Source organism: Pelodiscus sinensis, chromosome 25 (genome assembly GCF_052426305.1).
Source record: "Pelodiscus sinensis isolate ZL-2025 chromosome 25, ASM5242630v1, whole genome shotgun sequence".
In the NCBI taxonomy this organism is placed as follows: Eukaryota; Metazoa; Chordata; order Testudines; family Trionychidae; genus Pelodiscus; species Pelodiscus sinensis.
Genome location: NC_143076.1, coordinates 19,465,492 through 19,491,423, shown reverse-complemented (window position 1 = coordinate 19,491,423; position 25,932 = coordinate 19,465,492). Strand labels below are relative to the sequence as shown.

The 25,932-nt window shown below is 48.3% G+C and overlaps 1 long non-coding RNA gene across 1 annotated transcript in view; it reads left to right on the top strand.

Moving 5' to 3' along the window:
* Positions 1–23,407, top strand: part of LOC112545549 (uncharacterized) — a 41,066-nt gene extending 17,659 nt beyond the window's left edge. The window contains exon 3 of the long non-coding RNA XR_016347860.1: positions 23,160–23,407. This is a non-coding gene — a long non-coding RNA (uncharacterized LOC112545549). The remainder of the gene's footprint in view (positions 1–23,159) is intronic.
* The last annotated feature ends 2,525 nt before the right edge of the window (positions 23,408–25,932 follow it).

The window sequence follows — 25,932 nt, the reverse complement described above, 5'->3', positions numbered from 1 at the left end:
TATTTGTTTTGCAGCAGCACCCAGAGGCGCCATATGAGATCAGGCGTCTCTTGTCTGGGACTGTGCAGGCACATGGCCTAATCTAACTAGGCAAGCTAGAAAAAGGGCAGAAGAAAAGAAGCATTATCTCGCTGCAGATGGAGAGAGCTGGGTACAAAAAGATTAAGTGACTTTCCAAAGGTTGCATAAGAAGTCTGTGGCAGAAGTAGATATAGACGACAGATCTCCTGTAGCTCAATCTCTAGTCTTAGCAACAAGGCCATCCTTCCCTTCCATTGTGGGGTAGATCCAGAAGCAACAACTTGTAGTTTTCATGGTACAGAAGGCTGGGGAGGTCCGATTGTTAGAGGGCAGCCATCATATCCTACTAAGGGAGATTAGAGAGGCTATAAAAATAAAAATACCTCAACAATAATGGAAGATTTCAGCTATCCCCATATTGACCGGGTACACATCGCTTCAGGATGGGACTCAGTTTCTTGACACCTTCAATGACTGCTGCTTGGAGCAGCTGGTTCTGGAACCCACAAGAAGAGAGGAAATTCTTGATATAGACCTAAGAGGAGTGCAGGAGCTGGTCCAAGAAGTGAAAATAGCTGGGTTGCTTGGAAATAGTGACCATAAGCAGAAATTAAAAGGAACAGTGCCAAAAGTGAAATCCCTGCCAACTGCATGGAAACATTGCAAAGACACCAGAATAGAGGCCCAACCTAAATGTATACCCCAAATTAAAAAACACAGTAAGAGAACTAAAAAAGTGCCACTGTGGCTTAACAACCAAGTAAAAGAAGCAGTGAGAGATAAAAAGACATAGTTTAAAAGGTGAAAGTTAAATCCTCACTAGGAAAATAGAAAGGAGCATAAACTCTGGCAAATGAAGTGTAAAAATATAATTAGGAAGGCCAGAAATGAGCTTGAAGAGCAGCTAGCCAAAATCTCAAAAAGCAATAGCAATTTTTTAAAGTACATCAGAAGCAGGAAGCTGGCTAAACAACCAGTGGGGCCCTTGGACGACGGAGATGCTAAAGGAGCATTCAAAGACGATAAGGTCATTGCAGAGAAACTAAATGAATTTTTTTGCTTCAGTCTTCGTGGCTGATATGTCAGGGAGCTTCCCAAATCTGAGCCATTCTTTTTAGGTGACAAATCTGAGGAATTGTCCCAGATTGAGGTGTCATTAGAGGAGGTTTAGGAACAAATTGATAAACTGAACAGTAACAAGCCACCAGGACCAGATGGCATTCACCCAAGAGTTCTGAAAGAACTCAAATGGGAAATTGCAGAGCTACTAACCATAGATTGTCATCTATCCTTTAAATCATCTTTTGTACCTAATGACTGGAAGATAATGTGATGCCAATTTTTAAAAAGGGCTCTAATGATGATCCGGGCAATTGCAGGCTGGTAAGTCTAATGTCAGTACTGGGCAAAGTGGTTGAAACTATAGTAAAAAGAATAGAATTGTCAGACACATAGAGGAACATAATTTTTTGGGGGAAAATCAACATGGTTCCTTTAAAGGGAAATCATGCCTCACCATTCAAACAGAATAATTTCAGGGGATCGGTAAGCATGTGGGCAAAGGGGATCCAGTGGATATAGTGTACTCAGATTTTCAGAAAGCTTTGACCAGGTCCCTCCCCAAAGGCCCTTAAGCAAAGTACGCTGTCATGGGATGATAAGAGGGAAGGCCCTCTCATGGAGATACCTGGTTAGAAGATAGAAAGCAAAGGGTAGGAATAAATGTTCAGCTTTCAGAATGGAGAGAAGTAACTAGTGGTGACCCTCACAGTGCTGTCCTGGGACCCATCCTATTCAATATATTCATAAATGATCTGGAGAAAGGGGTAATTAGGGACGTGGCAAAATTGGCAGATACCAAACTGCTCAAGATAGTTAAGACTAAAACAGACTGCGAAGAGCTTCAAAAAGATCTCACCAAACTAAATGATTGAGCAACAAAATGGCAAATGAAATTTAATGTTGATAAATGTTAAGTAATGCACATTGGAAAAAATAATCCCAATTATACATATAAAACGATGAGGACTAAATTCGCTGTTACCACTCAAGAGAGACTTGGGGTCTTTGTGGATAATTCTCTGGAAACATCCACCTGATGTGCAGCGGCAGTCAAAAAACCAAACAGAATGTTAGGAATAATTTAAAAAGAGATAGAGAATAAGACAGAGAATATCTTATTGCCTCTATATAAAACCATGGGACGTCCACATCTTGAATGTTGCGTACAGATGTGATTACTTCATCTCAAAAGATACCTTGGCACTGGAAAAAGTTCAGAAATGAGCCGGGATCTGGAACGGCTGCTGTATGAGGAGAGAGTAATAAGACTGGGACTTTTCAGCTTGGAAAATAAATGAGTAAGGGGGGATATGATGAAGATCTATAAAATCAACCCACTCCTTCATGATGGCTGCCATCCAATAAACTGCCTTGACCCAGAGGTGTGATACTGAGAGGCCTTCATGAGCTCATTGTTCAATATGTGGATTTTCCATCCCATTCCTCATTTTGAGAAGTGGATTTGTTTTCCCCTTGTAAGCTGGAACAATAGCCAACATTGCAAATCATTTTGTGAAACAGAATTATGAAACTAAAAACGACGTTTGTTTCAGGTGAATCAAAACACTTAGTTGCAATGATTATGTGTATGCTTTGTGTTGATTTTGACCCTCACCGTTCACTTTATTTAAGAAAACAAATTTCAAAATGAAAAGTAGCTTTGGAAAGTCACAATCCAAACATTTCATTTAAAAAATGTCAAATCATGTCAGTTTGATATTTTAAAATGGATTTTAATCCATTGTTTCAAAACTCAATTTTGTGAGCTTTGCTACTATTTTGCTAAATAATTTGGTTTAGCCAAAACAGCATTTTCTGAGGGAGAACTATTTCTGTGAATTTTTTTTTCTGAGCATCGTTAGTTGATGAACTGAGCATCGTTAGATGAAGAACTGAAGGGGAGAATCAGAGGTGGCCTTATGGATTGTTTGTCAAATGGAGATCTGTCGTGATTGTCAGACGTGCTCTGATAAACCCCCCACAATGCATCCAAATACACTGAGTTAAGGGCATCGGGAATTCTAAATATGTCGTGTGATCTTAATGAACCTCAGTCTCACCTGGAAAGAGCCACCAATACCTGTCCCTCCGTAAAGTCTGGGATAGTGCAGTACTGATCCCTTTTCTTACACAAGGAGACTTTTTGGCATCATTGCAGGTCCCGCTAGTATGGGTTCCTAAACTGAGGGGGGGGGGCGAAGAAATTCCAGGGTGGGGGCGCAAGGTGGCACAGCCCCTCCTCCCCAAGAAAGAGCCCGGTCCATCCGTCCACTCGGGCATCCGCCGGAACACATGCAGCTTGGGCTGGCTGGGGCAGATTTCAAAATGGACACCTTCAAAGGGCAATGCCTGCTCTGCTCTTAAAAGGGCTCTTTTTTTTCCAACAAGTTTTGTTGGTTTTTTGGAGGGTGGGGCGTGAGGGTTTCTCAAAAATCAAAAAGGGGGAGTGATGCCAAAAAATTTGGGAACCGGTGCACTAGATCCAAATGATGACTTTGTGTTGGCAACCTCTTTATGGTCAAGGTGAGAATCAAATTCTGCTCATTTACATATGTCAATGTATATAAAAGAGCGAGGCTGATTTGTCCCCTGAAAACTAGGGCTGAGGCCTCGGGAAAGCAATGGGAACCAAGAAGGGCAGGCAAGTGTGCAGGACATGTGTGTGTACATGAATGTGCATGTGTCTGAGCCGATGTTTCCCACATTATCTTGTCTCCCACCCATGGTATTAATGGACTAGCCTCCCCCTTCGCCTTCTCTGTAGTGTGTCTGGTACACCGGAGATGGGCCAGGTCTGCAGAGCCTGCCAGCAGGAGGCTCTTGCTGCTGCTGAAGTTCCAAGTCACCTGTGAGTTTCTCCCAACAGCTACAAGGCAAAGTGAGCTGGTGCCAGGTGTGAATTACTCGCGCAGGAGAACAGGCCTAAGGGCAGATGTGACACTCAGTTACTGGGAGCTAATTGATCAGATCCCAGCCAGATGAAAGAGGCAGAGAACAATATTTTCGAGGTGGCTTTGCTTTCACTGGGCATGTCTGTGCTGTTCTTTAGGCTCGGGTGTTTGGTGATCTCAGAGTGACTTCGGAAACAGGGTAGAGAGTCTTTGCGGATAGTCTTCCCGCTTCTGGCTGGCTCTTTGGTTTATGCAGGGTGGGCATACTCAGGGTAACCGTGGGCTAAAAGTATTTGCATGGGAGCATCAGGCTACAGGCTTGTTCATGGGACTCAGAGCCAGAAACTCTTAAGTGTCAGTCCTGACTCTGCCACTGATTTCTTCCATGGACTTGGTCAAGCTATTTACTCTCTGTGTGCCTTCGCTCATAATGAGCGGCACAATGAGGAGCATAGATACTTGCCTTCTAGGGTCTGTGGAGCTTAATGTTTGTTGAGTCCCGTGAAGAGCCAAAGTGCTGCCTGTTATGACAGAGAGGCGTGCAGTCCAATGGACAGAATGCAGGAGTAAGAGCCAGGAGCCTCGGTTCTATTCCCAGCGCTCCCCTGGACTGTTATATGATCTTGGGCAAATCTTTTTCCATTTCTCCTCATACCCTTTGTCTGCCTAGAGCAAGGGTGGGCAATAACAGGCTGGTGGTGAGCCCCCACTGCTATCTTTACCTGCACACCCACAGGTACCAGCAATTGCAGCTCCCATTGGCCACGGATCATCTTTCCCAGCCAATGGGAGACGCAGGAAGCGGGGTAGACTGAGACACCGCTTCCCACATCTCCCATGGTCTGGGAATGGTAATCCACAGCCAATGGGAGCAGCAGGAAGAAGCACACACTAAAACACTGGTTCCCGCATCTCCCGTTGGTGATTCACGGCCAATGGGAGCTGCAGTCACCAATCCTTGTGGCAACACAGGTAAATATAGTGGAGGGAGTTCACCATGACCTAATTCTGCTGGACTGGATCTAGACTGGTGGCCGGTATTTGCCCTCCCCTGGCCTAGAATGTAAGGGACTGTCTCTCACTGTGTGCTTGTGCAGCGACTGGCAAGTGCGGCCCTGATCATGGCTGGGGGTCTCTAGATGCTGCTGTGTTATAACAGCAATGACACAACATTTGTAACGTGGCCACACGGACGGAGTGAGGGGAAGAAGAGAGCTGGGATTTACGGCGGTGATGGGCAACCTAGGCTAGTGAGTGTGCTGCCCGATGGGCTCCCTTCATTTCAGCGAGCTGCAAGATGGCCGTAAGCAAGACACTGTGCTGAGACAGGGCAGTTTTACTCCCTGCGCTTACACACCTCGAACGTGGGAACCGACGGAACCAGAGCAGGGCTGTGGTTGGCTGCGGAGGGAGCGCATGGTGCTCCCAGGCAATGTCGTGGGCCATTCAAACGCACCACACGTCACGTACCCTGGCTTTACGGGCGCGTCATCTTAGTAACAGAGGCAGGAAAAAAATGATGTGGAAGGAAATGAGCAGAATTCGGCAATTCTGTATGTGGGCAACGGTAACAAAATGTCGCAGAACCCCCATGGGCTGCCGCAGGTTGCCCACTGCTGATTTAGAGAGAAGAGGCAAGAGATGTAAAAGCTCCAGTGACTGCACAGGGGCACAGAGCAGTGCGTGTCTGTGTCACGTAACCAAGGGCAGGCAGGCAGATGGCTTTGCCGTTGCCACAGCCCAGTCGATAGCCAGAGTTGAGAGAACTGAAAGTTTGTCTCTGAACCCCTTTCAGCTCTGGCTTCTTCTCGGCTGTAGGTAAATTTAGAGCTACCCAACTCCACTCCTCACAGATCCAAGGCAGCGAGGAGGAACGTTTGGTAACATGAATGCTTTTCTAATTTCTTCTTATCTCTTGCTTGACATTTGCCCCCCTTCAGCTTGTATAATATTTAATTTTGGTTTCAAAAAGTTTCAAAACAAAACCTTCTGCGACTGGAACAGGAAGGGGGAGCGCAACCCTCTAAATAATGCACCGAGTCAGAACTGCCGAGCTTTGTCCTGATCATACAGAAGAGAATAACTAGAGACTGAATTTCTTAATAACAAATACCTTTGCAGCATCTCATTAAATCACAGTATTTCAGAAACACAGCAGGGCAGTTGTGTGAATAAATAGTGCAATCTCTTAGTCTGAAGTATTTTCACATCTGAGTTATTTCCCTGCATATGATCGGCTCCTTCTCTTTTTCCCCCCCTCTTCAACATCCCCTCCACAAATGATTTTAGCTGATGAGTTCAATTAACGAAGGCATTAGAGAGGCAAAGTTGAAAAAGCACATCGTTTTTTTTTCTTCTTTAACATTTTACAGTTTAACAAATAGCGCTGCATACTGGGGGAGGAGAGAGAATGAATTATCCTGGTGATTGGAAGACAAAGCACTTCTGTGCTGCTGCTGTTTGTGTGGATGATGAACTGTGCCAAAAAAATGAAGAGGAGAAAAATGAAGGAAAGGGGGGGAAAAAAGGAAAGAAAGAACCTCTTCAGGGTGTTATCCAGCCAGCATGTTTGCTCATTTTGTAGCTTAGCTCGTGCATAATGCCAAAGAGATGGAAAGAACCTGCTTTGCTATCAAGGTACCAGTAAACTGGGATACACATTATGGAGTCGAGCGCAGTGAAAGAAATGGAGCAAAGGTTCCATTTGGCAACCCTGCTATGTTTTGGGGGAAGAGAGGGAGGAGGGCAAACCTTTCCTTGCAAGCCACAATAGCCATGCAATTCTGTGCGTGTGTGTAAGTGTATTACACACACACAAGTGTGCGTGTGTGGATATGTGGTGCTCGACTCCTTGCATCTCCCCTTCTTTCTACATCTGCCCTGAAGCGCCTTCATGATTCAGCATGAGACTTGTGTGGTGGGTGAGTGCGTGGAATTCGGGCAGGGAGCGATCCAGTCTGTGCCGACACGCATTAGAGGGAAGAGGCAAGCAGGGCTCCACACGAGACGGGGGTATGGCCAGGAGCAAGCGAACGCCCCTTCCGAGCGCACATGGGGGCAGGCGGCAGGGCACCACCAGGAGGCGCTGCTCTGTTGGCAGCCATCAGTTCTGCCAGGTGAGGGCTCCATTGTCCCTAGCTGGCTTCTGTAGGAAACCCTTTGAAACCGGCACCTCTGGGGTGACTTTGCTGTGGCAGCCGGTGAGAGCGTAGCCTGATGAGGCAATGTCTGTGCGTGGCAGAGCTGGGCAGGGCAAACCCAGAGCTGGTTTAGCATGGGACGCAAGGACATTGGAGGAGCTGGAGGTGGGAGGCCGGCAGTGTCGTGCTTCGCCCCACTGACTCCCCTCACTACCTTAGTTTCACCCCTCACACTTCTCCAGTCCCATTCAGCGGTGCTAAGAGACGGGAACGGACCCATTGGTCTCGGAGTGTAAAACACCCCGCAAGTATCAGGAAGCCTTCCCCAGTTGTTTACCGCCGTGTGCAGCAAGCAGAGGAGGACAGACCTCGGAATCAGTGAGAATGCAGCCTGGCTCATTCGGGCTCCTGCTCTCCAGCTTCTGCTTCAAAGCCGTAAACCTTTCTAGAGCTGCCTGCTTTGTTTCCTGCTCAGAGGCCATTAGCTGGGCTGGAGCCAGCATCTGAGTTCTCCGCAGCTGGGTGCAGAGGAGATCAGCTGCCTGGCCCCTGTGATTGAAGGTTACTTGCCACTTCATAAAGAGCATTTCCCATCCGGCAGCAGGCAGGTTACAGTGCTGCCGGGACCCACAGCCCTTTTTTCTTTTTCTTTCTTTCTTTCTTTTTTTGTGACCTTTTTTTTTCTCCTCCGTCTGAATGGCAAGAGTGAGGTAATGCATCGGAGACATGAACTTTAGACGTGAATGGTAACATAATGCCTACAATAACGCTCATTCAATGGTTCAAATATCTTAACAGCTCAGATAATGCCTTCAGAAAATGCCCGTCTCTGAGTGCACTTCATCATACAGCACTGACCTACTTGTCAGTCCTCTAAAGAGACTCAATTATTCCCAAGTTTGGACTTTGCAAGCGTGAGCAGGCCACAAGTCCAGGCAGTCTGGTATGCTGCAGCCTCAGGTTTCGAAGGATTGGCTTTCCTGTGCCATTGAATTGAATCGGATCTTACGCCCGTTGCTGTGGTATCTGGTCACCATGCGTGATAAAGGTCTCCATAAAACCTGTTCTCCCTTCTTTGCTGCCCACAGTTACGAGCAGTGAGCAGTGTCTGGAATAAACTTGCAGGTCCGTCTGGGCCCATCTACACAGCAGGGCTAAACTCAAAATAAGCTCTGCAATCGCTTATTTCAGCTTTTGGTGCTGTCTACTCAGCAATTATTTCGAGATAGAGCACTCTTCCCCCGACTTCCCTCACTCGTACAATGAGAGTTACAGGAGTCGGAGTAAGAGGTCCTCCAGCTTGACATTTTTTCGACATGCTATCAAAATAACTGCTTGTGTGCAAATGTGGACTAAGTTATTCTGAAGTAACACCGCGGTGTAGACATAGCCTCAGAGAAGGGGATGTTGTGTACCAGACTAGAAGGTGGCTAATGTAACACTGATTTTTAAAAAGGGCTCCAAAGGAGACCTTGACAAGTACCAGCTGATAGCTCATCCTTTGCTATAGTTTCTACGAATTTGCATAGAACCGAAGTTAGGCTATCAGACACACAGACATGAGGTAAGGGACACACCCAGAATTTCTCAGCTCTGAGAGGGGCTCAGAGAGAGAGAGAAAATGGGGTACCCAAGACCTCTTTCTCTCTGCCTAATAGAAGTGGAGAGGAAGGAAGGAAGGCCTAGGAGTTAGGGCAATACTTTGGGACTCAGGTAGCCCGATTTCAAATTTGCTGCTCTGTTACGACTTTGAGCATGACCTAGATCAAGTCACTTTGTGCCTCTGAGCCCCAGTTTGCAATCTGTGCAATGGGAATAATAGCCGCTCCCGCCTCCCATGGCGACACTGAGGTTGAGTGCAGTATGGATGATGAGGGGTTTGGGCGTGGCGGTAATGGAGGTGAGATAAAAATCGAACACAGAGAGACCAGATATCCTGACTCTGCTGCTTGTTAAAGGGAAGTCCCCAGGCTAAAGTCCCATGCACCCTGGCAAGCTAAATGCGGTCGCCCATTGCTGAAAGGATCAGCCTGTCTTTCACCACAGCCTGCACGGCTGCGCGGGAAGGAGCCGGCATGCTGTACGGAGATCGTGTTCTATCTGACACTCGATAATTTATGCCCTTCCGCGTGACATTTTATATTAAGCATTTCCCAGCATAGTCTAATTACAAGGTAAATAAACGGGCCCTCCCTTCCAGTTAATTTGTTATGTAGCTTTATTACCAACAAGAGAGAGGCGACACAAGAAGGATATTCTATGCAGTGTTGCTGGTAATTATTTTCATTGCATCATGTGCATTTTATAATGCTGGCCGAGAGACGTTTGTGTCTTGGCTGTCAGTGCGAAAGGAATTAACGTTCTCTGAGGGAGACCTGGGGTACACGGTGGCAGCAGAGAGACAGTGAAAGTCAAGGCCTCTGGAGCACAGGGCCAGGGAGCTTGTCCATGTGGGGCCTGATCCCCAGCAAATCTCTGAAGTTCATGTTCGTTTTTAGACACAGGAGCAGCCCTGAGAACTTCAGTGGACTCCTTCACATACATATCTACGTGTTTCCTGCTTTGCTGGCCTTAATGTCTCCTTCAATTCAGCCATGTTTTACCCTCAGTACTCTGCCGTGGATGTCAGCCAGTCAGTCGTCTTGTCTGCCAATGCAAAATTCTCCCGTCAGCCTGTGCACACTGGACACGCTGTTGCTTGCGGACAGATTTTGTCTTCCCCACCCTGTGACAGATGGTATTGGGGGAGGGATAGCTCAGTGGTTTGAGTATTGGCCTGCTAAACCTAGGGTTGTCAGTTCAATCCTTGCAGAGGCTGTTTAGGAATTTGGGGCAAAAATTGTCAGGGATGGTACTTGGTCCTGCTGTGAAGGCAGGGGACTGGACTCGATGACCTTCAAGGTCCTTTCCAGTTCTAGGAGATAGGCATCTCCATGAATATATTTATTTCTAGGGGGGCTCTGCTGCAAGTTTGGGAAGGGATATTTATGTGATTTTTGGGCACCCCTTTGTAGGGAAAAAGCCTTTGCACCATTCCTCGCTTTTTTCTCCACACCAGCCTCTGCTCTTCCATCCCCGCCTAGGCCCCCGCGACCGCTGCCGCCCTTCTTCCACGTAGGGCAGATCAGAGAGAACTCACTGCAGTGTCCATCAAAGCTGCTCTTCCCTCAGCAGCAGGGAGGCTGCCTAGCAGCACGACTTCCTCCCCCCACCTCCCTGGGAGAGTGTGAGCTGACATGTCACGAAGTGTAAGAGCACGTTGCAGGCTGTAACGATTCAACCCGTGGCCGTGGAGACAAAGCTCGGCTCGGAACTCTGCCATATTGAAAGAGAATCGCCGCTCCGGAGGCTGTAGCAAAACATGCCCATGCGGGGACCCTCGTTTAACGTGGAAGGAGAGGGACACAGGAAGAGCTAATAGAGATCAGTTCAGACAAACAGAAGGGCATTAAGGGAGCCAGGAAGGAATGGGCATCGTCTTGGATACACATCCCTGATGTTTACATCTGGAGTCTGATTATAATCTCGCTCACCCCAGTTTTACAGCAGTGCAAATCCATTGACATCAGTTCATTGCCTGCTGATTTATATAGAATCAAATCTTGCACTTCATTCTTCATTGCCTTCTACCCATGCAGGGCACTTTGTACTGGTATAAATAATTTCACAAAGTACATGGCAACAAGGATTTGTGTCCTTTGGTTCCCTTTATTAGTATTAGGGTTGCCAGATGGTTTAACAAAAAATACGGAACACCTCCTCCCCCCCAAAAAACACCGGGGAAAAATTCTGTTGAGGGGAAAAAAAGGGGGGGGGCGCTGTGCCTTTAAATGGCCCCACGCTCCTCACTCCCCTGCCCCCACGAGACGCGGCAGGGGAAAATTGTCCCCACTGGGCTTCCTTCTGAGTGAAACAGGATATACCAGACATTACACATATCCAGTATTTTCGGGAGTTTTTTTACCAGACATGGGACCCGAATATGGACAGTCTGGGCGAAAACGGGACACCTGCCAACCCTAATTAGTATAGCTAATGTCTCCTTCAATTCAGCCATGTTTTACCCTCGGTAGTAGTTTAAACTCACTGCACCCCTTCTACTTCAGTCTCTTGTGGTGTTGTGATAAAAATACAACTTTCAATTGCATTTCTTAGGAAATGTTATTGGGATAAATGTTTGTGTAATTAATGTGTGGAACTAGCTGCAGCAGGATATTATTAGGACAAAAATCTTAGCAAGTTCCCATAAAGAGCTGGAAACATATATGCATAAGACTAATGACCTTAACTGGGAGAAAAATTGCAAAGATCATGGATCGTCATGCTTAAAAAATATAAACTGCAAGGGGGCAAGAAAACATCTCTGTTGCATCCTGGCATAATATCGAAATAGTTGGGCAGATTCAAGGCCTACTCTCACCCTCGCATTCACTCACCAGATCTGTGTCACGGACATGCCGCTACCTCTGCAATTTAAGGATGAGGAGTCCATCCATGTTTGCCTGGGGAAAATTATTTGTAATTCCTGATTTGATCCATGTTCCAGCATTTGGCCTTTTTGTGCATTTCAAAAGCAAATGGAATGCAAGAAAGGAGCTTGTTAATTCTCTGCATAATGAAAATATATCTATAGCTATCTTTGTGAAGGCTGATGAGTTCTTGGAATCATCTAATAGCAAATCTTGATTCCCTAAATCTCTCTCTCTTTGCATGTGCTAATTGGTCTTGGCATTAATTAATCTGATTTCATTATATTCTCTTTAATTTGTCAAGATATAATTTCTTTATTGCGCAAAGAAATGCTTTAGAGAATTGCCACAATTGGAATAATTTCCACAGCCCCCTCCCTCTCTTTAAAGTTACCAAGAGAAGTCATCAATTAAGCTAATTTGCATACGCATTAGGTTAATCGTTTTAGTTTAGCCAAATTTGTGGAAATTTACATAGCAAATTGACCCTCCACATTTTCACTTAAACATATAAAGCGCAAGAGAGAATTGTGTTGGAATTGATAATGAAATGGAGTTTATTTAGCATGGTTCTCTTACTAAAAGAGGTCTAATTAGACCAAGTAATTTTTTATTTCATCCGTAATTGCAAAACAAATAAGCTCTTTGGCAGTTTTTTTCCTCTCTCTTTGCCTTTGTCACATGGATGGGGAGCATTAATAGGAAAGTCATGTTCTCCTAATTAAGCCCCATTTGATTTCAGCACATTCTTCCATCAGAACCTCTTTAGTTTCTTCTAGGTTTTCTTCTGCATGAGTTGCTGAAGCTTCCTGGAACACCTATTAATAGACAACTCCCCCATACTGATCTGCCTGAATTAAAATAAAAAAAACCAAAAAGCCCTGTAACTAAGACAGCATTACAGCAATGACAGAATTTGTGTGTTAGGGTAAATGGAACTGGGTCTCAATTCCCCTGTGGAAGAGAAAGAGAGAAGCTTTTAGCCATGAAAGAGCTGGCATAACAAAATGTGATCATTAACACCCAGGCACAAAAAATACCCACGCCTGATTTTCCTATTTTAATTTCACAATTAGGTTTCTGCAGCTTCTGTTCCTTGCTCTGCTACTGTGGGAAGAGCTAGCTCAGGATCTTCTCACGAGGGTACAGGGGGTAACCCTGCCTCCCTCCCCATGCCCCAAGGTAAACTGTATGCACTGTGGGGCAGGGACTGACTTTTTCTTGTGTGTCTGCCCAGTGCTTAACCGCAGGCTGTCTTGCGCCTGGGGCGGGGCACCTAGGTGTTCCATAGAACAGATCTAGCATCATGAATGCTTAGGCTGCTGGCTATGGGTTCAGTAGCTAGGATTGCCGACTTTCCCAATTGGATGGCTCAGACGCCATTGCTGCAAGTAGTGTCCAGTCCATCGGATGAGGAAGGTTGGCAACCCTGTCAGTAGCTGGTCTGGAATGAGTGCCCAGGGCGGGGTCATACAGCCTCCGGTGAGCAGCTGTCACCAGCTACCCCAGGCCTCCTCCTCAAGCAAAGGAGTGTGGACGATAGCGCAGATCCAGTGCCCACTGCAATCAATGGAATCTTTCCATTGGCTGCAATAGGCACAATCACAGTGCTATCTGGGGAGGCAGCAGAGGGGCTGGCCAGCAGCTGGGAGCAGAGCCGGGCTGGGGAGCTGCTGGCAGAGGGGCCAGCAGCTGGACCCCAGCTGAGCTGGAAGCAGAGTTAGTCCATCGTCTGGGGTGCAGGGAGCCTGGCCAGAGCCAGGAGCGGAGCTGGGCCAGGGAGCCCAGCTGTGGCCAGCAATGGCGTCTGTAGCCAGGAGCAGAGCTTGCCTGGGAGGCTGGCAGCCTCTTGGGAGAGGACCCCTTGTTCGGGACCAATCAGATCTCATGGGTGCCGGACCAGGGAGGACCAGCTTGTAGTATAGCATGGGTTTGTAACAAGACCCTCCCCAGCACTTTAATGTGCCTTAAAAACATCACAGTGCTATCTGGGGAGGTTTTTTTTTGGGGGGGGGGTGCTGTTTGTCTAATGATTGATGTTCCTTTTGCATTGGGACCCAGTAACATTTCTGTTTTGCTCTGTTAAAAGCAGGGCAGCAGAGAGCTCCAGGACTGAATCAATGACATTTCACTCTTCTTCTCCATTTGGAGACCCTGTAGCGTGCTACCAACCATTCTTGCAGTATCACAGCTGCAGGTATCGTAGCTACTCTGCAGATGGGGAAGGGGAACAGAGTGATACCACAGAGCTTAGTGTGGTGAAAGGCATAGGCCACGTCTCCACTTGTCATGCTGGAGATCGAGCTTCTGGCATTTGATTTAGCGGGTCTAGCAAAGACCTGCTAAATTGAACTCTGAGGAAGGCTCTGGTTGGTGCCAGTCCTCCTCGCAGTCACGAGGCGTAAGGGAGGTTGATGTGAGCGTTTGCTGTGAAGATGGTGCCAAACTCAACTTAAAGTATGTGGACTCCAGCTACGTTATTTACGTAGCCGGAGTTGTGTGCTTGAACCCGACCTTCTGGGGCTAGTATAGATGTGGATTTAGAAAAAATTGAAAGGGATTGTGCAACTTTAGCCAAGGTTTCCCCATGAGTGTGTGGCAATGTCGGCACTAGGGCCCAGCCCGCCTGACAGCCCTGTTTTTTAGCAAATATCCATTCACCTTTTAGGGCAGTGGCCACTGTACATACTCTGCAATCTGCAGATCGTTTGAACTCTGCACCAATGAGTTGGGCTAGAGTTAAGACTCGCCGGAAAGGCGAGTCTGTCATTCTACGCAGATGAAGCCTATTTGCATGTCCAGCAGAATTCTTGTCCGGGAGAAGTGCCCGGAGCAGATCTGCAATGGCTCCCGAAAATGGAGCAAGCCGCAGCCACTGTGGCTGCCCGGAATAGCCCAGACGCTCGTCCTGTTCAGGCAGCAAAGTAGAAATGGCATTTCTGAACGAGCCTGACAGCTCACCCAGAGTGAAACTCATTGAGTTGTGACTCAGCGTAGCTCAGATGCACGGAGAGAATTAAAGAAATGTTAATGTATGCAGCTTGCTCGCCGCCTGCCCACACAGCAATCGGGGAAAGTCTGCACGGGCGCTGAACGGGGCTGTGTGGCCGGAGATGAAGAGGGCCGGCCAGACGTGGTGCTCCCTGGTGTTAAACAAACGCCAGCATGAATTCTACCGCTCTGCCGGGAGGGGAGGGATTTCCAAAGGAACGTGCTCCCACCTGTTTCGCACCAAGATCTATAACAAGGTGCCGGGTCTATAGTCACAGGGAAATTCTTGTTCAGATCTGACTTTTGATTCTCCAGCATGGTGCATTCGGGCCAGATTCCTTGTTGCCTTTCCCCTTGGGCATTGTCTTTTACCCCGGACAAAGCAGGCAGCGGGGTATACACTGTGCCCAGGTACAAAGGATGATGCGAGGAGCAAGTCGTTGCGAAATCAGTCCCTCCTTCCTCCCTTCCCCTCTGTATTTTTTGGCCTTGAGTGTTTTTAATGACAGCCTTCATGGTTTGATGGAGGATTTTACACTAATGCAAGCATTACCGGTTAATTTGGCTAGAATAGAGTGCAATTTTGCACAGTCAAAGTCATTGCTACTTGAGCTAAAAGTTCCATTATAGCGCACTGTCCACCTAGCCATTTTAGAGCAGGGAGAGATAAGTAGCATTTTATTAATGGGTGTCCTCGGGAGCTTATTTAAAGGATGGCTCCTTGTCTGCATTGGTGATGAGTACGGGAGATAAGCCAAGACATTGAGGGATGTTGGTAGCAGCTGTCTAAGCAGTTGATTGTGATGGGTTCTCAGCTCTTTTCTTCAGCACCATGACTTTGGAGTGGGGCATTTGCTGGCTGGGGTTTGCCTCACACGTTACTGCCACAGGGAGACATGGGCATTGCAGGGTTAGCTGCGGGGATGCTCATGACACCCTCCTAGAGCATTGACTTTCACATGTGCTCCAGTCCTATGGTTAGTCCGACACTTTCTGGAGGAGAAGATCAGAGGGGCAAGATGGGGCGGGGAGATTGGCTGAAAAGAAAGTTGGCTGGGCATGACTCATGCCACGTCACGCTATACAGAAAAAGGTGCGACCGATATAAACACCCACAGGTTTGAGGTCCCTTTGCTGGCTCTGCTGTTCATTATTATTCCTAGAGCTGTGCTCGTGTTCCTGGTGACCCAGGAGCACATATCAAAATGACTGCTGGGGCCACTGCTTCATTACAAACAGTGGAAGGACGTTGGTAGCACGCCATGAATTCAGCAGCCTTGATTTGTAAAACTTTATGCAAATCTTTTTTTCTGATTTCAGCTTGCATAGGTTCACAGTTTTCTGCTTCACTTTGCTCCAGGGATTCGCTCTTTCCTGCGAGTTTGAATGACCTCAGAAAATCTCAACATGAACTGCAGACAAAGAAATGATTGTCTGTACTTTCAGTGCAGAATCAGAAGTCAGATCAAGTGCACTAGAATCCAGGCTGGCTTGGCCCTGGCTCACATTCTCCTCATGAAACTTAACAAACTTGTGCACAACCTGGGCTGTGTTTCAGGAATCACTTTAAAAATCTTGTATTTAAATGTCTAAGAGGATTCTTTGGGGGGAGGGGGGCGGAAGGGGGAAGAATGCTACTAGTTGAATCTCCCTAGTCCGGTACTCTCTGGTCTGGCAACATCTGTGGTCAGCATGATGTTAGTTAACCAATTATCGAGTGTGGCCAAGTTTCCCACAGTTTGTTCACTGCTACCAGTCCTGATTCTCAGTGTTCTGTGCTGCTATTTAGCTCTAATGTCTTCTACCATCCCCGTAAGCAGTGGACGTGTTGGGAATGCTCCTAGACAATATTGACCGTCAGTGGTTTGGCAAATGCTCTGGTTTGGTCAGGTCCCAAGCGTGCCAGAGAGGTTCAACCTGTATCAAAGGAACAAAGTGACACTGATATCTTTGACTCTGTGGATCTTCAGAATTCCAGGGTCCACAGCTGAGACCCCCCCGGTGTACGTGACATGGGACTAAACTCATTGTGAACCAGCTAAAATGCAGCCCTGGTGAGAGCAATGCTGCTGCGTTATAACCCACATTTCTTTTTTTTTTATTTTACACATTTTCCAAGCTGCAGGATCCGGCTTTTCAGTGCCTGTCTGCAGTTTTCTCCATAACTTACAAATGAACGTCACTGATCACTCGCACTGGCCTTCGTGGTGCAGCAGGAATGGGGAAGGGGCAGCGTTGTAATGAGACAGCCACAGAAAACCTCCTGCCCTTTGAGGCGACGGGAGTCTTCAGAGGCTCTGCAGGGCAGCAGAAGAGACCTTAAAATAGAACAGAGTCTCTTTGAGCAGAGCTGGGCTATTCTGGGCAGGAAAGGCCAGCTCACCAATTCTGTTTTACTCTTTACACCATAGCGGCTGTGCACCTTCCAGGAGTGCACCAGGCAACGTGACGACACAGCTGGCATCTGCTGTTTGCTCTTTTCCCAGAGAGAGAAGCGTGTATTGGCAGGGCATTTATTTGTTTGTTTGTTAAATATACCTATTGCTATGTGTTTATATTATAGACGGCAAAGCCAAAGAAATGTGCATTGTATTTGCCATGGGAAGTGGCGAAATTTGTGATAGACACGGCATTCCCTGTAGGCTGAGCGCATGGGTGGCTGACCAGGAGAAGTTCAGGTGCTGCCCAGCTGATTAACAGAGCACTCATAGCATTCACAGCAGGAGGCGTGTGTTTCTATTGGTGGTGCACACCTGCCCATGCCTTGGTGCACAGAACAAAACTGATTCAGCACAGGGATGGACAAAATAGAAGAAACGTTGGACACGGACCAGTCTTTCTCTTATTGTGGATGGTTCTGCCTTGTTTTTGTGTCTTAGTTCTGCTTTCAAGATGCACCCCCCTCCCTTTTAGTCAGTGCCAGGTAGTGTGGAAGCAGGGAACCCTCTGTAAAGTGACTCAGAAGACAAACCTGTGTGTGAGTTTACTGTAGGGCTCTGGGCACTGGGAAGGAGGAGAAACATGCCACATTCTGCTGCTATGCCAGCACTTTGGTTTTTGACTGTTCTTCTTGCTGTCTATGCACATTGCAAAATCCGCAGCCTGCTGCTCTCCCTTGCCCTGCTATTGCCTCTGCGATAAATTCCTCTAATGGGTAAGTTTTTTTTTAAATTCTCCTGTATTCGGTCCCCCCCCTCCTCCTGCAAAACAACATCCCCAACAAGTAACCCAGCCTGGCACAAATTATCCCAATTCCCCACTTCTGAGCAGAGCCAGCTGTGACAGATTCAAGCAAAATACCTTTCGTCTGGTCTACAAAATCCAAGCTAATCTCCACATTGAACCAAAGCGGGTCCTTCCTGATCACATGCCTTGCACTGGCAGAGCTGGGAACGTGGCTAATACTTTGGAGCCACTACAAACACTTCGGAAAAGGCTCTTGCCATGGTAGCAAACAGCTGGTGCATCTAATCCATTTTCCAAGCACATTTGCAGGATACATAATTAAGAGTTCTGCTGAGGGGAAAAGTAAAGCAAACCATTAGATTTGTTTGTAACATTATAGCTACTGTAATGCCCACTCAGGGCCTTTTTTCCAGGCACGATATTAAGACGGCCCTTAAGAAATGGCTCCGGGACTTCCTGTTGATGATGTGATATTAATTTTAAGTAAATATTTGCATTTCCAGTTCCCATATAATTAAGCACAAAGAATGGATCCCAGAGATCTTTTGCCTGTTAACTGTGATTCTCATGCAGATGAGAATTCCTACGTGTTCCTTCCCCCGATGTCACTGACCGTTTTTTATTCGGTTCTGCTGTAGACTAAAAAATGAAGGATCGTAGTTCATAGGAGCTTGGCCAACTTCCACTAGCTGGGAATCGGGGTCCCGGTGCTAATTTGAAGTACAGGACTTCAAGGCACAGAGCCAAGATCTGTGGTCCCTGGACCTGGTGTGTATGCAGAGCAAGTCCAGGGCTTCGTCAGGGAACTGAGGGAAGGAGCGTGCTCACGGACGTCAGCTTTTGACTGGAGTTTTCCCTCACAAAAAGATAAAGAAGGAAAGCATCAGAGAAAGGTTTCTTCGATTGGGAGACCAGCCTGCTGCCAGGGTTAGGGACAAGCCAACTCCAGAGGAAAGCAGGCGGTAGAATGTTTCTCATCTCACTGGAATGTCTTTGCCTGTGTTGCCTTTGTGAACAGACCCATCTGCTGCTCACTGAATCGTTGCTACAGAAAGGCAGGGTGATGTTCCCACTTAGCTTAGCTAAGCAAAGTACCAAGACCCCAAGCACCTCTCACGTTTGGTGGAATTGCTATTTGCGGTTCCATGTATTGGTGTCCGTCCCGGCCTGGAGGGGCTGGAAGGTGCGGGGAACTCACCGTGGGGCTCAGGAGATGGCTCTCAGAGTTTGTGAATTTTGCCCTTCGCGATGGTGCCAGGAACGCATGGTGAGGGGTTTCTGTCGTCTTATTCTCATAGCGCAAGGCAGGTCACATCGCAATGAATGTGGTCCATGGTGAGTCATTGGCCTGCAGTCTTCCACATGCCACAGTCTTAGGAGGTATACCCCAAAACTGCCACCGGCATGACACTCACGGGCAGCTGGCAGCAGTCTCTGCCAAAGGTCATTATTTTATTTACAGGCGACCCCTGTGATTCGCGGAATTGCTATTTACGGTTCCACGTATTTGGGGGGGATCTTCTGTCCCGGCCTGGGGCAATCTTCATTCTGCTCATCTGACCCTCATCTCTCACACACTCAAGTTGTCTTTGTCTTATCTTTCTGCTCTCAGGTATCATCTGGGAGACGGGGAAGAAGGGAAATCCGCCTGATGATTTCCTCATTAGCTGTGGGTGAAATATAGCTCACATGCCGCAATCACTTGTAGCACTTCAGTCCCAAGGCAGAAGCCTCCAAATGTCCTGTTTCCTTATCGGCCGCATCGCTCATGCATGTAGCAAGATGCTGGAGACGAGAGATTGCAGCAATTTCCTTTTACAGTCACAGTTCTACCTTTGCCTCCGTACGTGCGGCTGATCTGACGCTGTTCTAGCAACAAGTCACCTTCTCTGTTGGATCACTAAATGATGTGTAACACCCCTTGTAGCCATGCCTCCAGATATTGGAATGGTTCAACATGCTCCAGTGCCCCACTCCGATTTTGATAGGAAGAACTTTGCCTGTTCGGCAGACTTAGAGGTCACCATGGTCCATCTTTCCAGGAGGTATTTTTAGACCTAACGTCTTGGCTTTCATCAGAGGGATGTTGAATTTCGGTTAATTGGCTAATCGGCTGGGGTGGTTCTTCTTCGTTACAGAGCTTTGAGCCTCGGGCGGGCTATCCCACAGTGCGTAGGTGAACTTTGTGGCTAGCACTTCCGCAGCTCTGATGCCAGGTAAACAGCTGCCTCCCTCTCCCCGTAAAGCCCCAGGAACTTAGAAACTCCCCTTCTTATGTCCTTGGCAAGTGCTCACATCTCATCAGGCCCAGTGACAGTGCCTGTTCCATGGAGTGAACGATCCCAAACTTGGAGCAATGCTGAGCTACTGGAGCTGATCAGTGTTTGAAGAGGGACCCAGGATACCCTGCAATCACCCCCCCCTCACATCGCCCTCCTTCCCAGGAGAGCTGCCCTGTGAGAGAGCTGCCCTCCGCATGCTGCTTCTCTCCTCAGCAATGGAAATGCTGCCAATGTAAACACACGCCGGCACCTGTGCCCGTAAGCAGGAATCCCAACCAGTGCTTTTCTTCCACAGGTTCCGTATTGCCGGGGAAACAGACAGCGCAAAGCCTCTGCAAGTGCAGGCACAGTCTAAAATGTGTTTTGTCACCCGCTCTAGCTGCAGGATTCAGGATGATGGGCACAAACAGGCCCTCTTTGTTCCTCTAGCTTTGGATTAACTAACCCCCGCCCGTGCTCCCTGTTGTCATCACAGTGTCTCCCTAAGTCCTGGCCTGGACAGAGCACGCCTGGAAGGAACTACAGGCTAGGGTAGCTGGCCCGAAAGGAAGAGACCGACTTCCCCGGATCCGTCATTCAAACGCCTCGGTGGAGACGGGCCGTGCCTCTTGGCCTGCGAGGTTGCTCTGTGGGATTCCATGGGCTGGTTCAGGGGAGAGGGATGCAGGGGGATACCATTCTGCAAGCCAGGGGAGGCGCACGTGGGTTTAGCTGCTGCACTCCATATGGAGACTCCTTCTCGCCCCTCTTCCTGCTAACGCACCAGGCGTAAGTGCACCAAGGAAAACAGCTAAGTCAGCAGAGCCAGAGGCACCTTGCTGCCAAAGCCTCCTCAGCAGAGCATTTCTGAAAATAATAAAAAATCAGGAGAGCTTGGGGCGGGGGGGAGAAAAACCCGGAGTGAGAGCACGCAAGAGGATGTGTAATTTACTTCAGCCCCAGGCAGCAGCAGCGGTGGTGGAAGCAGCCGTGGCAGCAGCGAACGGTGCTGACAAGTTGTATGTGTTTTACATGCCCATTAACTCGCTTACTCAATAAAAAATGCATAGTTACTGCAGCTTCCACATGTCACTGCTGCACGTGGCACTTAAGCGACGGGGAGACAGGGAACGTCTCTCAAAGAAAGCCACTTACCGGCCTGTCAGGAGAAATGACAACCTTTAAAAGGGTTTTCAGGGGGAAATATAGGGAGCTGACATGCTGCAGCCGCATTGTGCTGATAGATTATATGTGCACTATCAATATTATACTACGTCTATAACATATGTATATGTGCAGGCTGCTCGTGCAGCCTGCTGTAGCTCACATCACAGTCGTTTCCACCACAATCCTCTATTTCCACAGGTTTCTTTATCAGTCAAAAATTATCTCTGGGAATGAAACTATCCGGGCATTGCTCTGGGCCCAGAGAGGGCGGGCACGGGGTTTCTTGCTGTTAGAGTCGGGGAAGAAACGGGAAGAAAGTCCTGCCAGCTATTTCTTGAGTTTGTAGAACGGGAGAGGAAAACATAAATGAGCTCCTGGCTCTGAAAGCGACCAGCCACAATTCACTCTTTGGGAGACACCGCCAGCAACAAAAGCAGCTGCGTTCCAGCACCCTGAATGCAGCTTCCAGGCAAAGTACCCACCAAGGCGGTGGCGGGCAGCCTGCGGCCCATCTCAGAGTTTTCGGTGTGGCCTGGGAGGCATTTTGTTTACCGTGGCCCATGCACATAGTTGCCAGATTCTGCTGGTTTTCGTCTGTGTTGTTTTTTTCCTACCGCCCGATATTACAAAAGTGACCTGTAAGTAAAGCACGCCAATCCGTTCTGATCTCCAGTACCCCCCGCTACAGCCGGCCCAAGGACCCTGTCCCCCACAGCTCTGCCACATCACCGGGGCACCTGAAACTGTGATTGAGCCCAGCTCCCTCCATCTCTTCCCTTTCTCCCTCATGTTTTTAGCTTGCCAGACAATAACTCAAAGGCCCTGTGGCTCTGGAAAGGCCTCTCAAACCGTGCTTCTCCTGCAGCGTGTTCTGAGCCCGCCTGACCCTCAGCCACAGAGCTTGCCAGGTTACCGCGTAAACAAGCCCTGGAGCACGGATCTGTTCCCGCCGAGCGGGGCGGTACCCAAGTCTGAGGCAAAGCTGCAGCGATGAGGCAGGAGCAAGGGCGTGCGGGGTTGTATTTTGTGCCTGGCCTAACCGCAGGGTCCATCTGCTTGGCATTGCTCACCCCCCAAAACGCCGTTTCGTTGCAGCGGCCAAAGCTACCCACCATCTTGACTGTGCTGCTCCAAGCTGACGTGCCGGCTCGCCTTTGCCTTTCACTTCAGTGGCTCCAGCAAGCGGCCGCCCCTTGGGCCTTTCAATCCGGGTAATTTTTAGCCAAGGAAAGAACCTCTCTCTGCGCACACACATTTCTTGACAGAGAGAGAAGCCGGTTCTCCACTCAGCCCCTCTCCCCCCACCCCCCCCAGGCTCGGCAGCTGTTGACATTTCTTTTATTAAAGCAGTGATGCCCGCCTCTCACCTGCGACCAGGATGGTATTTTCCAAAGGGGCCCAGGACCTCTCCACTTCGTGTTTATTATGCCTGGTTAATGCTCATTAAAACCTTTGTTTGTGGAACTGACTGACAAGGAGAGTGGATTAATATTAGAACGCCCTGTCAAAAGTGGTGAGAGGGCTGGATTGATTTTATAGGAAGTTTAGTCAGAGCTCTGTGTAAAGGCCTTGAGGGGTTACGCTGCAGTGAATCAATCCCCTACATTAGCAAGTCCCTCTGGGAATAGTCAACTTCAGTGTTTATTACAACCAAGGCTGCCTTTAACAGATATGGCATTCACTTTCTTCTCTCGCCCCCTCTCTTCCTTGTTTAAATAAATAATCTGCTGCTTGAAATTGCAACCCCTGGCCTGTCGGCGGAGAGTGTGCAGCTAGTGTTGATGGCAGACTGGGCATAGGGGTGAGGGGAATAAAAGCCCGACTTGTTTGCTCGGTGCAAGACGTCACGCACGGGATGACGTGTGGGAGGTGCTGTGTCTTAGCTTAACCCTGACCCTCTACAACACTTCCGGCTCCTCCAGCCGGAGCCTTTCCATACCCCTGGCAAGACTTTTCTCTCCTGTTTTGCAGTGTCACGTTGTGCTCCGGAGCACAGCTCATCCAATGCCCGGCAGTTGGACCCTGCAGCTGCCTGGTTACTCCCGGCCGGCACTGTCCATGTACCTCGCTCTTTGACCTGTGGCACCCCGGCCCTCCCACATCTCAGAAGATGCCAAAGAAGATGTCTCGGTGCCACCAGCAGTGAATCTGGCAAACGGATTGTCCCAGGTCTGGGCAAGTATCATATATGGGCTAAATAATCAGCTGGCTTTGCTGTGCTCTTGGCTGGGACCATTGTGATGTTACCCAGCATGCTCATGTGCCAGGGACTGGCAGCGATAGGCAACTTCCCAAGTTTCCGTCCGCCCTCCCCCCTCCCGACATTTCACTGGGGTTTTGTTTGCTTGTTTTTCTTACACGTAGGGGTATTTTTAGATTGAGATTTTTTTTCCTTCCTCCAGAAATGCGCCGCATCCAGCTCCAAGAGGCGCCAAGGGCCTTTTCAATTGCTGGTTGAAAGGCAAATAGTTTCTGCTTTTCAAAGTCTCGATTCCCCCTGCCACACAGCATCCGTAGGTTAGACTGCTGCCTTCCACATGGCTGCACAGACACAGACAGTTGTGTTTATGTCAATCCTCTCGATACTCGTCGCGAGGCCTCTCTTGTGTACCAAGGTTCCCTGCCTCTGATGTTTCTGCTTAGAGATGCAATTTGCAAAAGGGCAGGTTGTCGTGTTTCCTTTTTCTCTTGGTGCAAACCAAACCTTGGGGCCTACTTTTTATTTTGGGGTCATCTAGTATCTTCTTCACCTGGATAACTCTCATCCTGGTACTCAAGGAGCAAAAATAATACGTGGAGAGAAACAGTTTGTATCTAGAGACTCAGAGAGCTTTTACCGACATTAATTAAAGGCATGCAACACCCACAGAGGGAGTTACTGATACCCCTTATGCAGCTATGTAAGCAGAGAGAGAGAGGGCCACACTCAGAAGTCATGTGGGTTAGATTCCCACTCACCCGGGGTGCCTCTCCACGGCAGATCTTAACTCGAAATAAGCGACACAAACTGAGCTACTTCAGTTGCGTAGCTTATTTCGACATGGGGAGTGTCTACACAGCGCTTATGCCGAAACAGAGCGCTCTTCCTCCAACTTCCCTCTCTCTGGGTACAATGAGGGTTACAGGAGTCAGCGTAAGCAGTCCTGCAGCTGGACAGTATTTTGACATTATTTCGAAATAACGGCCTGCTGTGTAGACGTGGACTAAGTTATGTCGAAATAATGTAGCTGTGTAGATGTACCCTGAGTTAGACCCAGCCGTAAGTGAATGTCAGGGAGCCTAAGATGAGGTAAGTTATGTGCCAGCAAAGTGTAAGTTAAAATAGGGATGTAAAGGTTTAACTGGTTAACCAGTTAACTGGTAAGCATTGCCTTAGCATGCTCACCGAGGCAACTGGCCAACCAGCAGGGCAGGTGGTTAACCGGTTAACAATTTACATGGGATTTGACAGCCCTAGCTTACATGAATGTGTGCATTCTGACACCCTCCTCTTGCTGGCTTTTCTTGCTATAGTTGTCTTTTCTGATACCTCGGTGTCTGGGTTCACTTAACCCCTGCAGGACAGGTTCTGCGGGGTTGGGGAAGATCTGGTGTGAGTCCCCGTGCCCTTTACAGCTGAGCACCGGGGCTCTGGCATGCTGGTGTTGCCTGAGCGACCGGGGAAGTGTTCACACATGGCCGCTAGAGGAGGAGAATCGGATGGGGCTCCTTTAGGCATCTTCACTAGCGATAAAGAACTCGCACTGAGAATCAGTGCGTCGGTGTGGTGGTGCTGTGTGACCCCCGGTCGAATCCAGCCTGCTTCCCCACAATTACCAGCAATGGAAAGTTAGGAAGAAAGATGTACGAGGTCGGGATGTAAATGGTTAAGTGGTAAGCCTCAACCTTAATGGATTCCCATTGGCTTCACTGCACCAGCCAACTCTTCCCAGAGAGGCATATTGAAGAGCCTACAATGAAGCCAATCCCTAGGAGCCTGCCGACCTGACTCCTGAGGAGACTTCGCCACGAGCGCTGCAGTATAAAGCTTATATCCCCCGTGTGAGGGGCGTTGGCAGTTGCTTTATTTTAACCTGTCTGCGAGGTTCTCTGCCTTCCAAACGGTCTGTATTGGATGGTATCCTACCAGCCTTTATCTCTTGCTCTCATTGTTAGAGAGCAATTCTCTTCAGACCAGGCGTTTGCCCTCTACCTAGCAACAATAGGATCCAAATCTAGGCTAAGGCCTCTGGCCATTACAATATTAACAAAAACAATAGGCTCGTCTGGGCTAATAGAAGACGAACATAATAAAGACTCATTTACTTTGTACAGCACCCGGCATGATGAGGTGCCAACCTGGTTGAAGGCTGTAGATGCCAGCACGGGATCAGAGTTAAAGAAGAATGAGAAGTCAATAGCCCTGCTTTGGAAGGCCACAATTGAGACACGTCTCTGGACTGTAACTGTGCTTGAACCAGGGTTACAGAAATAGTCTGGAGACCAGCCAAAATCAGACTCAGGACTCCTGTCAGTAGGTGATAGAGAGGACTCCTTTCTGGATGGGAAAATTGCAATAGGAGCTGTATCCATCAGCCAGGCAGCCAGTGGAAACAGAGAGGAGGCAGAATCTCGTGCTGACCTGGTTTCACCTGACCCGAAGAGAGGCCAATGTGCAAGTTAACTCTCAGAAGTCAGAGCAAGCAACCCCAATCATCAGTCCTGCCAGGAAATAGGCCAAGCCGTCTTGTGTTTCTCTCCCTCC